Below are 12,022 nucleotides of genomic sequence, written 5' to 3'. Positions count from 1 at the left end.
CGGGTTGGGCAGTGAATGGGGGAAGGAGGGGTGCTGCAGAATTTGTGGGCTGCCAGTCAGGATTTGCAAGTACATACGGAAGGAAGGATACTAGGGGCTCTACGGGCCTGTGTGCTAATTCTTGGTGGTTGCGGGACAATACTTGTGCACGCCAGCACACCAGCTTGTACTGCACTTATGGGACTCGCCACCAAGTCATACTGCAGTGCAAGATGTGAAAGACCAGGATGTACTAGGCTGCTGGCGCTCACCAGTTCACCAAAAGGTAGCGTGGCACTAGTACTGGCACTCTGCTGCATATGAGCGTCATTAAAATTTACCGGCAAGTTCTAACAGAGATCAGGCCTGATTTTGCGAACACTGTGGTATTGTGTGCAATGTATCAAGTGACCTACTGACACTGCACTTGCTGGGGGAGAAGGGGGGGGGGGGTAAGCATAGGGGCTAAACACAGGTACTGGCAGGTGCCGGGGTTGATCCCGCTAACGCTGCATTTTTTGGGACACTATACTAATGTGAACGCTGGTATAGTGCTGATCTGATCAAAGATATTGATCCGTTCAGACACTATACTAGCAATGGAGGTTTATTGTGTATGAGCGTGTTCCTGACAATCAAGGGGTTAAATGTGATGACTGGTGTACTGATGGGCAATCTGATGCTGTCTGGGAGGGGCATGAAAACCACGGGAGCGTAAATCACGTATATGTGTGTATACAGTCATGGCCGAAATTGTTGGCACCCTTGATATTTTTCCTGAAAATCAAGTATTTCACACAAAAAAGGTATTGCATTAACACATGTTTTGCTATACACATGTTTATTCCCTTTGTATGTATTGGAACAAATATAAAACAGAGGCAGAAAAGCAAATATGACATAATGTCACACAAAACCCCAAAAATGGGCTGGACAAAAGTATTGGCACCCTTAACTTAATATTTGGTTGCACACCCTTTGGAAAACATAACTGAAATCAGTCGCTTCCTATAACCATCAATAAGCTTCTGACACCTCTCACCCGGAATTTTGGACCACTCTTCCTTTGCAAACAGCTCCAGGTCTCTCTTATTGGAAGGACACCTTTTCCCAACAGCAATTTTAAGATCTCTCCACAGGTGTTCAATGGGATTTAGATCTGGGCTCATTGCTGGCCACTTCAGAACTCTCCAGCGCTTCTTTGCCATCCATTTCTGAGTGCTTTTTGACGTATGTTTGGGGTCATTGTCCTGCTGGAAGACCCAGGATCTTGGACGCAAACCCAGCTTTCTGACACTGGGCCCTACAGTGCGACCCAAAATCCTTTGGTAATCCTCAGATTTCATGATGCCTTGCACACAGTCAAGGCACCCAGTGCCAGAGGCAGCAAAACAACCCCAAAACATCATTGAACCTCCACCATATTTTACCGTAGGTACTGTGTTTTGTTCTTTGTAGGCCTCATTCCGTTTTCGGTAAACAGTAGAATGATGTGCTTTACCGAAAAGCTCTATCTTGGTCTCATCTGTCCACAAGACGTTTTCCCAGAAGGCTTTTGGCTTACTCAAGTACATTTTGGCAAACTGTAGTCTTGCTTTTTTATGTCTCTGTGTCAGCAGTGGGGTCCTCCTGGGTCTCCTGCCATAGCGTTTCATTTCATTTAAATGTCGACGGATAGTTCGCGCTGACACTGATGCTCCCTGAGCCTGCAGGACAGCTTGAATGTCTTTGGAACATGTTTGGGGCTGCTTATCCACCATCCGGACTATTCTGCGTTGCAATCTTTCATCAATTTTCCTCATCCGTCCACGACCAGGGAGATTAGCTACAGTGCCATGGGTTGCAAACTTCTTGATAATGTTGCGCACTGTGGACAAAGGCAAATCTAGTTCTCTGGAGATGGACTTGTAACCTTGAGATTGTTGATATTTTGCCACAATTTTGGTTCTCAGGTCCTCAGACAGTTCTCGTCTCCTCTTTCTGTTGTCCATGCTTAGTGTGGCACAGACAGACACACAATGCAAAGGTTAAGTGAACGTCTCTCCTTTTTATCTGCTTTCAGGTGTGATTTCTATATTGCCCACACCTGTTACTTGCCCCAGGTGAGTTTACAGGATCATCACATGCTTGTAACATTCTTATTTATCCGCAGTTGTGAAAGGGTGCCAATACTTTTGTCCAGCCCATTTTTGGAGGTTTGTGTGACATTATGTCGAATTTGCTTTCTTTCCTCCCTTTTTTTGTTTTGTCCCAATACACACAAAGGGAATAAACATGTGTATAGCAAAACATGTGTTAATGCAATACGTTTCGTGAGAAATACATGATTTCCTGGAGAAATATCAAGGGTGCCAACAATTTCGGCCATGACTGTATATATGTGTGTGATTTTGCGCACCCCTGCCGCCCTGTAGCAGTATTTCTGCTATAGGGCGGTCGGGAAGCGGTTACATAAGCGGTTTAAGTTATGGTGCTGCGTCACTTTAACTGACAATTGCGTGGTCATGCAACGCTGCACCAAAATGAAATTTACGTCCTTTAGTTCAGTGGTATTTGATCGCCTGTGCATTTTTTTTTTTTGCAGTATAAAAAAAAGAATGAAAATTTTGAGAAAAAAACATTTTGGACTTTTTGCTATAAAACATGTCCAGTAAAAATTTTTTAAAAAACAAATTTCGTCATAAATTTAGGCCAAAATGTATTTTGCGACATGTCTTTCCTAAAAAAAATTCCCAATACGTGTAAATTAATTGGTTTATGTGAAAGTTATAGCGTTTACAAATGGCGGTATAGATACTGGATTTTTTTTTTATACTAATAATCATGGCGATCAGCGACTTATGGCGGCTATCAGTGACTTATGGCGGGACTGCGGCAGACATTCTGACACTGGGGGGAAACTTTCTTAGGGTCACTGACATCCTCAGTGGCACCAATACAGTGATCAGTGCAAAAAAAAACCACTGACACTGTACTAATGGCACTGGGGAGGAAGGGGTTAACATTGGGAGGCAATCAAAGGGTTAACTGTGGGAGGGGAGTGTTTGAGTGTTTTACTAGGGGACGGCGGGGGGGTGTTCTTCACTGTTAGACACTGTTCTGGAAGGCTGTGCCCAGCAATCCATAACAGTGTGCTGAAAACTGACAGGGAGGAGAGCTCCATTGAAAACAACGCAGCCTTCTTCCCCATCAGTATATGCCGGCAGTCGCCGGGCTCCAGCAGGTAATCACAAGCCGGGACTCGGTGATTGACACCTGCGGTCGCGATTGGTGCCGTGGGTAGGGCGGTCGTGCCCCCTACCCCGAAATGCTGGATCACGTTTATATATGTGATCCTGCGCACAGGGGCTGCCTTGTAGCAGTATATGTACTGTGGGCAGTCCCCTAGTGGTTAAGGTGGTTGTAAACATCTGTCATGAAAAATGAACAAAGAATATCCTTCTATAGTGTATAGTTATCTCAGTCCCAAGCCCTGTTTGTGATTTCTGACTGCAGTCTCCTGCATGAGTCGTTTCTGAAATGCTGTGCTGCCTGAACTCCAAAGGAGGGTCGGGGACAGGAAGGGGGCCTCCAGCACACAGCTTGTGATTGACAGCCTCAGCTGTGTATGTTTCTCTATAAGATTGTGTAAAGGGGGGGCTGTCCCTCCACTTAGGTCTGAGATTACGATTAGCTCTCCTCTCTGAGCTGTGCCCTCTGCCTCTGGAAGCTCAGAAAAGTAAATTGATTTTAAATGGATGTAGAGAAGAGATGGCTACAGATATATAGGTTCAACTTATGTAGGAAGATTTGTTTAATCTCACTGTATACGCTAAGGCTAATCACTTCATTGGGTATTGTGACGGAAGCGTAGGCAGGACAGAACGCACACGGACGATGATAAACACACAAAGTTTTATTGAAATGGGAGAGACACTCAATCAGGGCAGGAAGGTAGCGTCCGGGTACCCAAAAAGGGGGGAAGAGGGAGGAAGAGTCCAAATAGTTATAATCCTGCCCACGATAGGGCGATTCGGGTAGCGACGGCCTGAGCACTCGGGGGGGGGGGGGGGCAGGGGGCAGTCCAGGTAGCTACGATAATCCAGACACGCAGTAGGCAGTCCAAGCAAGTATTAATCCAAGTGGGCAGTTCCGGCAAGGATAATAGATTCAATGGGGCAGTCCAGGCAGGGAAAGTATGGGTGCATTCAGTGGGGCAGTCCAGACAGGGCAATATATGGATTCAAGGGGGCGGTTCAGGCAGGAGAATGTGAGCACTCACGGTTTAGGCAGGGGTAACTTCCCAGAGACACACAGAAGTCAGGAGACAGGGACCCGTGCAGCACTCAGCTTTCCAGGGACACAGCGGCCAGCGGACAGGAACAGCTTTCCTGGGACAAACAGTGGTCAGCAGACAGGGATCGCTTTCCAGGGACAAACAGCGATCAGCGGACTCTCAGCGGGGTCTGGGCTGTGGGGTCTGGCCTCAGCTCAGACCTCCAGACAGCGGCCAGCGGACAGGAACAGCTTTCCAGGGACAAACAGCAGTCAGTAGACAGGAACAGCTTTCCAGGGACAAACAGCGGACAGGGACCCTCACGGTACTCAGCCTTCCAGGGACAACCAGCGATCAGCAGCCAGGGACCCTCACGGTACTCAGCCTTCCAGGGACAACCAGCGATCAGCAGACAGGCTCACTGGGACTCAGCGGGGTCTTGGCTGTGGGGTCTGGCCTCAGCTCATACCTCACACAGCGCTTCTATCCAGAGCAAGGGACCAACAGGGAAGCTGGGTCCTGGCTGTGGGGTCTGGCCTCAGCTCAGACTCCACACAGCGCTTCCCTCAAGAGCAGGGGACCAACAGCGGGCTGGGTCCTGCTCCGGTCTTCTTATGCCGGAGCAGGACTCTTCCTGGTTGCCCCGGCAGTGGCCGGCCCAGCATCAGGTTGCCGGGGCAACGAGGCACACCCCCCTTACTATGGCCGCGCTCAGGGAGCGCGGGCTTTGTCTCCGGTGGGTGCAGAGTGCGGGAAGCCTCGTGCCCGTGCTGCGCCTGCCGGGTGGGGCGCGCAGAGACACCCCGGTGGCCTGCACCATGCAAGCCCAGCTGGATGCCGGACTCCTCAGTGGTTTCACAGAGGAGAGGTGCTAACCGCACCACAGGGGGCGTTTCCTTCCCTCCTGCACAGCCTTTGATGTAGGCTTGTGCAGAAAGTTAGGAATCTGCAAGGGGAAGGGAGGGGGGAGGATAAAAGGGGAGCGAGCGGGAGCCGCTGCCACCTGTGAACTGAGGGGAGAGGGGAGGAAGGAAGAGCAGGCGAGGGGGGAGACCGTGACAGCCATATGTAAGGGTTTACAACCACTTTTAAATGGGAAACCTCATTTGTTGTACCTAACTTTTTCATTGCATCGCAGATAGGAAAGGTTTCAGATCATTGTGCTTGGCAGTTGTTGCCTGGGCCAAAAAGAGCGGATGCTCATGCCCCTGAAACTTCAGAGGACTTGTCTCGGGCAGTTGAAGGGTCTACACTTTTGTTTTGTAAATATTAAATGAAACAACAATATTTCGCAAGAATGCATCTGAGGATTACATCAGAGCTCAATGGATTCTGTTGAATTCCAACCTTTCGATTTGTATTTTGGGGCTAAATCCAGAATTAGCGTAGTAACCTTTCACCTCAAGTACATAATGAACCCTTCCAGGCTCCGCTGATAGACCAGCATTCCCAGATTTCTACTCCTCCGGTTGAGACAGAGTATTGCAATTATTCATTTCAGTTGTTCAATTTTCTTTATTTTTCTCTATTGTATAATTAGCCTTGGACTCCAGAGAGGATGCTTGCCTGCCCAGATCTCTAATCTCTTAGCTGTCCTGTTATTTTCCTTGACATCTTGTCCAAAGCTTTCTGGTGTATGCTTTAAAAATGCTAGAGGAAGTCGGCAGATTTAGAGACAGCCTGAGTAGAGAGGCATGCAGGTGTAACTGGGCATGCCAGAGGAGTCTTCTCAGTCACGGAAGGAGTCTTCAGAGCAGGGGAAGAAGATGCCATCTTAGAGAGGTGTGAATTTTGTGGGCTGACATTGGGCTGGTTTGTGTTGTTTTTGTGGCCTCTAGTTAGAGTCATACTCGGTACCTGCGTATGCCTGTGGGAGCCCACTTGGTGGCGCACAGTTAGCTAGGTTTGCGGCCATTTAACTAGATGTGGGCATGTTCCCCCTCTGGGCTCCTTTTCATAGGTTTACTAGGCCAGGTTTAACTATTTTACTGAAAAATGTCACATGGCTCATTGGTTAACATGCAGATCATACACATAGCTAAATGTTAAGTAACCCAACCCTTTCCTCCCTAGTTTGTATAGCTGCATACAGTGTTTAAATTAGAAATATAGGTAAAACTTTTTTTCATTTTGGATAGAGCAAAGGAGGGTTATAACCCGTCAGGTTTTTTTTGCCATCTGTGTTCTATTTCCCTTCACTTCCTGTCCCATAGCCAAATAGCATTTGAGAGGAAATCCCTGCAAATCCCTGCAATTAAAGGGAATTTCTTGTGGACCCTCAAATCACCAGAACTAGTACCTCCAATGGAAAATTTGGGATTTTCGTTTACTTTCACCTTCAATAATAATGTTAAACAGGACATATAGGGAGGGGGAATCTCTCTAATGGGGGCATAGACAGCAATAACAACTGACAGATGTTCTAATCCACCTCCACTCTATGCAAAACTAAAAAAAAAAGTTTTGTCTTTAGTTATACTTTAAGTAAGCCACCGAAAAAAGAAACCACTATTTCTGTGCATATTAGCCCCAAAGCCATGGTTGCTTACTCCACATTTCCCACCATTGCAATAAAACAGCATTGTATTGTAGGGTCACAACATAATTTATGACTCTGGGACTACAATTCCTGGTGAACAATCAGAAAGTACAGTGGTATAGTCCCTACTCGATTATAGGTTATTCAGCTTTTTTCTTCTAGTGCCCCTTTTTTTCTTGCCAGAAAGAAAGTTGCTTTTAATTGCATATAAATGTATATTTAAAAAAAAAAATTATAAATAATGGCAATATGACTGGCTTTGTAGCATGGGAATGCCCTTTTCCTAAATATTTTGGCACAAGTGGAAGGTGTAAGCATGTGTGCTACAGCAGGATGTGTGCTACTGGTGGCTACTGACTTAAGGACCAGGCCTATTCTGCAACTTTTTGTTTACATGTAAAAATCAGCATTTTTTTTTTGTTAGAAAATGAAATTAACAGGTGCACTTGATGGGCAACAATGAGACAACCCACAAAACAGGAATGATTTTACAGGTGGAGGCATTGACATTTTTTTTCCCTACTCATCTTTTCTGACTGTTTTTCACTAGTTTTGCATTTGGCTAGGGTCAGTGTCACTACTGGTAGCATGAGACGATACCTGGACCCTACAGAAGTTGCACAGGCATTACAACTCCTCCAATATGGCACATTAATACGTGCCATTGCCAGAAGGTTTGTTGTGTCTCCCAGCATAGTCTCAAGAGCATGGAGAAGATTCCAGGAGACAGGCAGTTACTCTAGTAGAGCTGGACAGGGCCATAAAAGGTCTTTAAGCTTTTACTGTGAAGAAGACCTTCTTAGCCACTTCTCCACCCATCAAACATATTAATCTAAAGACCCATCCCACTCTAAAGGTCCCTTCTTAGATATCTTTTATAAAGTCAATTACTCTAATTACTCAAACTATAAAAATAAAAAAAAACTTTCTACCGAATAATCTCACACCACTAGAAAAAACAGCCCTCAATAACCTCATGGGAAACACCAACATCATCAGCAAACCCGCAGACAAGGGTGGTGGTATAGTCATTCAAGACAGAACCCAATATATAACTGAACCCAACCGATTACTTTTAGATCCCAACCAGTAGCCAAATCCTTAGTGGATTCTGCACTCTCTCAGGGTGTAATTACCAAATTAGAGGCCTCCTTCCTACACAAAACCTACTATAAGAGCCCCTATTTCTGCCACCTCCCCAAGATACACAAAAGCCTCACGAACCCACCTGGTAGACCTATAGTCACCTATATTAACGGAATCACCAGCGGTTTCTCCCAGTATGTAGATTTCTTTCTACAACCGTTAGCCCAGAGTCTGCAGTCTTACATTAGAAATGGAACCCTCCTCATACTATTACTCACACCGTACAGTTGGACCTCAACATATGTCTGGGTCTCCTTAGATGTTAGCTCACTCTACACGTCCATCCCAGATGATTTGGGACTTGTAGCAATTAAACATTTTCTATCTGACAATCCTTTTATTAACCCAAAACAAGCTAACTTTATTCTAGAGGCAACCAAATTCTGCCTAACACAGAGGCTTTGCCACAGGGAGATTTTTTGGATACATGCCCTTAATACCCTGTCCCCCACTGGCCTTAATGAGGAGTTAGTGATGCAGAAAACAGGTTATATTATGGTGGCAATCTCCAAGCATTTAGTCATTCCATATCCTCTGTGTCTGCACCTCGTTCCTACATGTGTACACATTCGGTGTATAACCATCATTGTACCAATAGTGGATTGCATGATAACCTTGATATCGCCATGCCCCTTCATTTTACAAACTCCATATATCCATTGCATTGCTGTAATCATCATAGACTATGCAATTTCATCTGCTACCCAATTTTTGCTCTCTGACGCCCCCTATTGCTTTCCCTATACAGGGCACCCACAACATATCACTATCCCCACACAGGATTATCCCCCACTAATAAAATATCATAACTCTTTCATATACAAGTATGTACAATTCTTTTACATGTAGATCCTATTTTAGAGACATCAATTTTTATCATATTCCTTTACCGGTTCCCTATTCGAGTGTTTCCCCCCCCCCCCCTGCCCTTTTTATCTGTGCCTTTTTATCTGCACCTTTTTTTATCTACGTGTTTGCCAACACGCATTGTATACAAACATATGTGTCTTCCTTCCCCTCCCCCCCCCCTTTCTTTTTTGTTTTGTTTTATCCTTATACCCCCTTTTTCTCCCAATGGTCATATTACTGTTGATAATATTTCATTATTTCTGTACGTTATACTGATTTTATGTTTTCATGTGAAGCCCAAGTTTTTTAATTTGTTATCACATGCATTGTATCCCATTGCCAGCGTCAGTGTATCCTTCTCCTGATCACAGACTGCTCTCTTGCTGCTCTGTGACCGTTCTTTGCCAGGTTTCCCCACCCCCGGCCCTGTCTATCATTCACCCTCTATCTACAAAAGGCTCTCCCGCTTGCCAGCTCCTCCCTGCCTGATGAAAGAGCGCGCCTGGCGATGCTCGTCCCGCGCATGCTCAGAAATGCGTCGCGCATTGATGACGTCAGATGCCGAATGTGACCGACCTCAGACATCTTGGAGACTCTGCCAGGCTTCACCACCCATGCTACACATACACAGCACCATCTGCTGGTGGACCTAAGCTATCTCCCTCTGGCACAGCCACCCAAACATCTGGCATAAGATGTTTTACCTCTCCACTACATGAGCCTGTTTTTATTTCTACGATATGAGTTACTACTTATCTTCTTATTAAATACTACTACAGTACACACTTAGAGGCACTGTGTTCCTTTTACTTTGAAGAAACCTTTCTGTATTTGGAGATTAAATTTCTTTTCCTCCAGACGTAAAGAGTGACCCCCTGTCCTCTGTGATGACCTCAGGGTGAATAATTCTACACCGAGTTCACTATATGAACCACTGATGTATTTATACATGTTGATCATATCCCCCCTTAATTTCCTCTTCTCAAGTTCTTCTAATCTTTCCTCATAGCTGAGCACCTCCATACTTCTTATCAGTTTAGTTGCCCTTCTCTGTACTTTCTCCAGTTCCCCAATGTTCTTTTTGTGAATTGGTGCCCAACACTGAACTGCATATTCCTGATGAGGTCTTACTATTTATTTGTACAGGGGTAATATGATATCTCTCTTTTTGGAGTCTATACCTCTTTAAATACAAGAGAGGATTTTGCTCGCTTTAGAAACCACAGCTTGGCAATGCATGCCATTTCATGCCATTATTAAGCTTATGATCTACCAGAACTCCCAAATCCTTCTGTACCATTGACTCCCCCAGTTGTACTCCCCCTAGTATGTATGATGCATACATATTTTTAGCCCCCAAGTGCATAACCTTACATTTATCAACATTAAACCTCATTTGCCACATAGTTGCCCAATTAAACAGTGCATTGAGGTCAGATTGTAAGTTGGAGACATCCTGTAAAGACGTTATTCCACTGCAAAGCTTGGTGTCATCTGCAACGACTGAAATGGTATTTTTAACCCCAGACCCTATATTGTTTATAAATTTGTTAAAAATTAAGGGTCCCAACACTGAACCTTGGGGTACACCACTAACAACCCTAGACCATTCAGAGTATGAATCATTAACCACTACTCTCTGAATATGATCTTTTAGCCAGTTTTCTATCCACTTACGTACTGATTTTTCCAAGCCTGTAGATTTTACCTTACTCATTAGCAGTGTGTGGGGAACTGTGTCAAGCGCTTTTGCAAAATTCAAGTATACCACGTCCTCCACCACCCCTCTGTTCAAGGTTTTGCTCACCTCCTCATAAAAAGAAATCAGATTTGTTTGACAACTTCTCTCTTTCATGAATTCATGCTGTCTGTTGCTTAAAATACTTTTTTTTTCCAGCAGGAACTCATCTATGTGGTCTTTTGTTAAACTCTCCAGTATCTTCCCAACTATGGAAGTTAAACTAACAGGTCTATAATTACTTGGTAAATATTTTGATCCTTTTTAAATATAGGCACCACATTGGCCTTACACCAATCTAATACTATGCCAGTCACTCGCTCTGAGATCACTTCTCACATAGAGACAGACACCACCACCTTTCCTATTTACCCTGTCTTTCTGAAAGAGAACGTAGCCAGGAATATTATTGGCCCAGTCATGTGAAGAATGAAGCCAAGATTCAGCAATACCAATTATATCATAGTTATCTTCATACACCAAAGTTTGCAACTCACCAATTTTGCTTGGCAGACTTCTGGCATTGGTGAAGAGACACTTTAATCAATTGACACCTTTTGCGCTCGTATTTGCATATTTTTTATTTCGTACAAATCACCTGCCATAGCCCTCCCCCCATTTTTCCCCCATTCCACCCACCAATAAGGACTGACCCCTGTCTGATCTGTCTGCCCCAATATAATCGAATTCTCCCTTCCCCCTCTATCCTAGTTTAAATACTCCTCCAGCCATCCCATAAACCTCTCCCCCAGCACAGCATATCCCCTTCCATTTAGTTGCAAACCATCTCTAGCATATAGGTTGCACCCCCAATGAAAAGTCAGCCTTTTGCTCTAGAAACCCAAAACCTTCCCTCTTTCTCCAGATCTTTAGCCATGCATTGAGTTCTCTAATCTTCCCCTGTCTTTCCTGAGTTGTGCATGGCATGGGTAATATTTCAGAGAATATCTGTCACGTACCTGGATAGTGAGCCTGACGTGAAGAGGCAGGCTTCCCGTACAACTCCGGCTCAAGGACTACTGATGGTGAGACAGCAGTCACAGGTGCACAGTGGGATATGAGTGCCTGAGATCAGTCCGGTAATAGCAGGTGAGCTGATGAGTTGTAGGCAGGGAGCAGGGTTCTGATGTAGCCGTGCGGGATGGATGGATACTCGAGCGCAGAGTGCTGAGGATGCAGGGTCAGACGAGCCGGGTTCGGTATCGGTCAGGCAGATCGGGCTTACAGCAGCAGGAGGAAGAGTAGTCAGGTCACAGGCCAGGTCAGCAATAGAATATCAATCAGACAGGAGCAGAGACAGAAGAATAATCCAAGACAAACCAGAGGTCAGGGCAGGAAGCAATCAAGCGGAGATCAGGAACAGGCTGGTTCGGTATCAGGAGTCAATCACAGGAATCAGGGAACACGAGCAGGGAAAAGACCATACGGCAATGAGACAACTACTGCAGCCAGTTTAAATAGCCCTTTTGGCGCCAGCATTAGTGACAGGCGCGCGCCCCCATGTGCGAGTGCGCAT

General features: G+C 45.3%; 1 protein-coding gene across 2 annotated transcripts in view; it reads left to right on the top strand.

The window, feature by feature from the left end:
- Positions 1–12,022, top strand: part of PPFIA3 (PPFI scaffold protein A3) — a 460,187-nt gene that overhangs the window by 103,263 nt on the left and 344,902 nt on the right. The window lies entirely within an intron of this gene.

Source organism: Staurois parvus, unplaced genomic scaffold, assembly GCF_062004578.1.
Source record: "Staurois parvus isolate SC_StPar_1 unplaced genomic scaffold, SC_StPar_1.0 ptg000108l, whole genome shotgun sequence".
Classification (NCBI taxonomy): Eukaryota; Metazoa; Chordata; class Amphibia; order Anura; family Ranidae; genus Staurois; species Staurois parvus.
This window is presented reverse-complemented; position numbering and strand designations above follow the sequence as displayed.